We start from the raw sequence: 6,264 nt of genomic DNA, 5'->3' as shown, positions 1-6,264 counted from the left end.
GCAAAACTATGTTCTCATCTTTAGCATCTCTGCCTCTTTTGATGCATCCCATTATTTTATTAGCCTTAGCAGCTGCAGCCTGGCGCTGATCTCTATACATGAGGTTACTGATCACCAACACAACCAAGTTGTTTTTAGATGCAGTTTTTCCCTGCTTTTTTTTATTTAGTTCATTATTATTTAGTGCTTATTATTTCTATGGCCCCAATGCATAACCTTACATTTATCTACATTAACCTTCATTTGCCATTTCTCTGCCCAAGCTTCTAGCTTCTTCAAAACTCTTTGTTTTGCAATCTCTTTCAGCATATTTTCTGGAACACCTTATAACCCTTGCCAGATTGATGGACAGCAACAATTGCTTCTCTAAGACCATTTCTGTTCTCTTTCCTCCTTGACTTTGTGTGTACACACACCACAATGTGCCAGACCAACAAACTGCCAACATATTGGTGCTCGGAAATGCACTGTGCCCAGATTTCTGCAGCTTTCTTTATCTATATTATCTATGTCTCAGTAGAAAATAAGACAGCTTGCTGAACATAATGGAAGAGTTTTATCAGTCTCCATGACCTGACGCACCAGTGCATACACATTGTTTGAACAACTACATTCATTGTCACCTTGAATTTGCCCTTACTGCAGCAGGTACTTAGACCCCTGACGTCACAGACTTTAGGGTCAGCAGATTGGACCAATGGCATGAACTAGCCCAGTTTGCCGTCATTGTACTGTGTTGTTTACTCTCCAATGTACTGTAGAGAAGGTGGAAGATAGAAAGCTGATTGCTTTTGGTCCCACCATCTAGACAACAACCAATCCCAAGATCGGGGAGGCTATCACTCCGTAGTGAATGGAATGTGTCTGATAAGCCATCTCTTCTTGGTAATTTCTAGAAAACTGTTGCCAGTCTTGCATGCACCAGTCAGTGTCCTTGAGAATGAGGTGCAGCCGACTGTGTATTTTTGTAGATTCATTTTTATTTTGTTGATCTAATATACCAACATACGGCTAATTCTTCTCTCTCTCTTTTTTTGCCCAGGAGAACAATCTTACTGAGACCCAAGGATTTTTATTTTTAGGATTTCAAAGTAGTCAGACTTCAAGAATCTTCCTCTTCTGTCTCCTCCTGGTGGTTTATTGTGGGACAATATGTGGGAACCTCCTGATCATCACCCTGGTGTCCACCAGCAAGATCCTCCACACCCCAATGTACTTCTTCATCTCACAATTATCCATAGGGGACATCTTATTACCTACAGATATTGTCCCCTATATGCTCCACATCATATTAAATAATGGGGCAACCATTACTTTTATTGGCTGTATGACTCAATTGTATTTCTTTTGTGCCTTAGAAACATTTGAGTGTCTTCTCCTGGCTGTAATGTCTTATGACAGATATGTGGCCATCTGTAATCCCCTCCGGTACTCCTCCATCATGACAACTACTCATTGTATGAGGTTGGCCGCCATCTCTTGGTTGCTCGGTTTTTCTATTGCATTCATCGAAACCATAACAATATCAGTAATGACATTTTGTGGACCAAAGATTATTAATCATTTTTTCTGTGATCTTATACCCTTAGTAGAACTTGCCTGTTCTGATACTTACAGTATTGAGATGGAGGGCTATATACTAAGCTTTCCTGTAGTCATCATCCCAATCACAATTATAATAATTTCATATGTTAATATTATTGTCACCATCTTACGGTTCCAGTCACGCATCGGTAGACAGAAAGCCTTCTCCACCTGTAGCTCCCACCTCATTGTGGTCTCCATATTCTACTGCACTCTGTTGGGTGTGTATATTTTTCCCACAGGAGAAAAAGCCTTAAATATCCCTAAATTGTCATTATGTCTGCTATATACTGTATTTACCCCATTGTTCAACCCCATTATATACAGTCTGAGGAATAAGGACATCAAAAGTTCCCTGCAAGAAATAATCAGCAAAAATGTAATTTGTAGCAACATCACCTAATCAATGTAAGTATAACCCCTGCTGCAGAGAAATCTAGTACTGTTAGCTACAGACAGGGTTTTACAGCTTCAGACACAGGTTCTGAGGGGAGTTGGACTACATATCCCAAGAACACTTGCTCCTTTCTGTTCTCTCAGCCTCAGCCTATAGGAGACAGATCAGGGGGAGGAGGGGCTAGGCTGAGCAGGTAACTGGGAGAGAAAGCCGGAGAAGGTGGAAAGAAGGAGACTGCACATATCTTGGGGAGATCAGCATGGCACAGAGAGACTAAGTGATGCCCTCTGGCAAGAGCAAATGCTGCTTCCAGGCAGACAGGAGAGAGGGGCTGCTGCAGCCATGAGACCACATCCTGCAGTATCATCTGTACAGGGCAGCAGGGTCCTGTGCTATGTGTCTAAAGGATTCTGCTGGTGACCCCACAGACCCCCAAGCTCCTGGAGTTCATCACTCTTGCTGGATTTACTGTCAAGACAGAGTAAGTGCATCACAGCATCATCACCGCATCCATGCGTGCAAAGTTCCGCGACAACTGAGCCCCAACTGTGAGACTGAGCTAACTGCAGGCCAGCAGACTGTTAGAGAGTCATAGGGGTAGATAGTGAGGATAAGTGTGCTATTTGGCCTTTTACCAGAGACTGTGTGGGGTTGTTAGTAGTTGGAAGTGTTATGTTTGCATTACTGCATATTGTATTATAACTTTTTTCTTACCACTAGTGGTCTCCCTTATGCTGAATTGTAATGTATTCAATACCTGTTTATTACTTTATCCAGACAATATCTTCCTGTGGTTCCCCTTTCCCTTAACCCATAGCTGTACCAGGACGTTATTGAACGTCCTCGTGCCGCTATGGGAGTTCAGAGGGGGGTCGCGCGGCGACCACCCTCTGAACTGCCGCGATCCCGGGTGCCGCGTGTAGCCCGGGCTCGCGGCTATTAGCGGGCACGGTCCGATCGCCGTGCCCGCTAATTAAGTACTTAGAAGCAGCTGTCAAAGTTGACAGCTGCTTCTAAATACTTCTTCAAACGCATACCTGGTGGTCTAGTGGGGGGATCGCCCCCCTGCGGCGCGATTGCGGGGGGGCGATCCCCGCATCCATCCCGGGCCGGGGTCTGCTCCATAATGGCGCTGATCCCGGCTCGGCATTCTATTGCATTTGGCTGCAGCAGCCAAAAGCAATAGAACACCGATCTCATGGATTCATGCAGTATAACTATACTGCATGGATCTCTATGAGAGATCAGAGTGCATATACTAGAAGTCCCCCAGGGGGAATAACCCTAACCCCAGGGGGGGAATAACCCTAACCCCAGGGGGGGAATAACCCTAACCCCATGGAGGGAATAACCCTAACCCCAGGGAGGGAATAACCCTAACCCCAGGGAGGGAATAACCCTAACCCCAGGGGGAATAACCCTAACCCCAGGGGGGGAATAACCCTAACCCCAGGGGGGGAATAACCCTAACCCCAGGGGGGGAATAACCCTAACCCCAGGGGGGGAATAACCCTAACCCCAGGGGGGAATAACCCTAATCCCAGGGGGGGAATAACCCTAACCCCAGGGGGGCTTCTAGTATATGTGTAAAGTAAAAGAAAAATGTATTTTTAATAACACAAAACCCCCTCCCCTAATAAAAGTCTGAATCACCCCCCTTTCCCCATTTTATAAATAAAAATAAATTAATTAATTAATAAACAAACATGTTTGCTATCGCCGCGTACGTAATCGCCCAAACTATTAATTAATCACATTCCTGATCTCACACGGTAAACGGCGTCAGCGCAAAAAAATCCCAAAGTGCAAAATTGCGCAATTTCTGTCGCATCAAATCCAGAATAATTGTAATAAAAAGCGATCAAAAAGTCATATATGCGCAATCAAGGTACCGATAGAAAGACCACATCATGGCGCAAAAAATGACACCTGACACAGCCCCATAGACCAAAGGATAAAAGCGCTATAAGCCTGGGAATGGAGCCATTTTAAGTGACGTATATTTGTTAACAACGGTTTGAATTTTTTACAGGCCATCAGATACAATATAAGTTATACATGTTATATATCATAGTAATCGTAACGACTTGAGGAACATGCATAACAAGTCAGTTTTACCCCAGGGCGAATGGCGTAAAAACACATTTCCCCCAAATAAAAGAAATGCGTTTTTTTTTTCAATTTCACCACACTTTGAATTTTTTTCTGGTTTCCCGGCACATTTTAGGCAAAAATTACATCTGCCATAGCAAAGTACAATTAGTTGCGCAAAAAATAATGGCTCACTTGGGTCTCTAGGTGGAAAAATGCAGGCGCTATGGCCTTATATACACGAGGAGGGAAAAACAAAAATGCAAAAATGAAAACTGGCTGTGTCCCCTAAGGGTTAATAAATCTGTTAATCTGTTACCCCTTCTCTGAAGTGAGTGTGTACTGGAGCTGGGCAGGCATTTCCAGAGTCGATCCCTGGCAGAAGGAAGACAACCTGCTGCGTACCCAAAGAGCTGCAATCGAGATTTGGCTGGAGGCACTGTGCTATAGTGAGGTGAGAACTTTATTGTCACACACCCTGCCTACAGAGATTGGCCCAAAGGGGTGTTACATAAGTAATGTGCTTAAAGGGTATATATACTGTTCACAAGATTTAGATTTGTCATCTTGCTGTCAGAGTTATATATCAATCGGGATATGGGAGTGATTACCCCCCACTGAACACTAAAAGGAACAGGTTATTTTCAGCTCATCACTGTTTGGCTCTTCTTAGAAAGCCAGTTGTTCCATAGGATGATGTATAGAAAGTGTCAATAGCTTTCTAAACATCCATACACCACTTGTCTTTGAGGAGAGCGAAGTAGAGCCATATTCTATCAAACCATCTGGAGCCAAGAATGTAATTGATCACAGCATTGAGGGAATTAGATGGAGTTATATACTACTACCAGCTCTGCTACAGTTGGAATGAACTTCCCACCATGGTAATGCTGTTTACCTATTTAGTCAGTTCCTTACTGTTACAGACAATGGAAATGGATATGCTGTGCTCCCAAATCGGTTAGACTTCAAGCAACGCCAGGGAGTGGAGTCTAAGTGGCATCTAGGCCTTAATTCAGGATGCAGAAGCTAGTCTTTTGCGGCTAGAGGACACCAAGTCGCTTTACACTTGTAGTCCAGGTGTGGGTAATGGCTGGTCCTAAGAACAGGACCGCACTGATGTGAGGCACCAGAGTAAATGGAATGAAGGAAAAAAGAAAAGCTTAAACATCTTTTTTGCCAGTTAAACATGCAAAAGGACATAGAGTAGTATTGGGTTCTAGGACGTAAGAAGGATAAAGGGTTGTTGGTTGAGTCATTGGATCTTGTGCTCCTGTCCTTTATGTTCCATGCTGTGCACCTGATACATTGAATAAGGTCCAATTGCACACCTACCAGGACATGGCCGCCCACTATCTACTGACAGCCCAGGCAAGGAGAGCATCGATTAGGGGATCAGCCAAGGGGCCTGTGGTCACTGTGGATGTGTTGCAGAGATCATAGTTTAGGAGGGAGAATCTATCCACAGGACAACTATTACTTGTCTACACCACAAATATGCTATATGCAAAAGTGTCAAGAAGAAAGGCATTTTTGACAGCAAGCCATAAGTAACCCTGTTTTCCACAAGTCATGTAGAGGTCACAGCAAACATGTAGAGAAGTCTAGTATTATGAGGCCAAAGTTGAACTTTTTAGCCCTAATGTGGGGCAGAAAGCTAACACTACACATGGCAGGGGCAGCATCTTGTTGTGGGGAGGTGACAGGGAAAATGGTCAGAGCTGAGGGGAAGATGGATACGGGACAATCCTGGAGGAAACCTGAAAAGGCAGATGACATAAGACTGTGGCAGTGGTTCATCTTCCATCAGGACAATAACCCTCAACGTCGAGCCGGTGCTAAAATGACCTGGTTTACATCACAGCACATTCATGTATTAGAATGGTCACAGTCCATACAGACCCAGGACGACTTGTAGCTGGAATTGCAGCCAAAGGCGGCCCTAAAAAGTATTGCCTTCGGGGGCTGAATACAAATGCACAAGCAGATTATTTTAAAAAAAATGTGAAAACCTTGTATCATTTTCTGTACATTTCACCGTTACTTGCTACTTATGTCGGTCAATCACATATCATCCAAATAAAAAACTAAGTTTGTGAGTGCAACATGAAAAAATGTGGTAAAGTTTAACCCTTTAAGGACGGGGCAAATTTTCGTTTTTGTGTTTTCGGTTTTTCCTCCTTGTGTTTAAA

This window comes from Dendropsophus ebraccatus, chromosome 1 (genome assembly GCF_027789765.1).
Source record: "Dendropsophus ebraccatus isolate aDenEbr1 chromosome 1, aDenEbr1.pat, whole genome shotgun sequence".
NCBI classification, from domain to species: domain Eukaryota; kingdom Metazoa; phylum Chordata; class Amphibia; order Anura; family Hylidae; genus Dendropsophus; species Dendropsophus ebraccatus.
Note: the sequence above shows the minus strand (reverse complement) of the source record.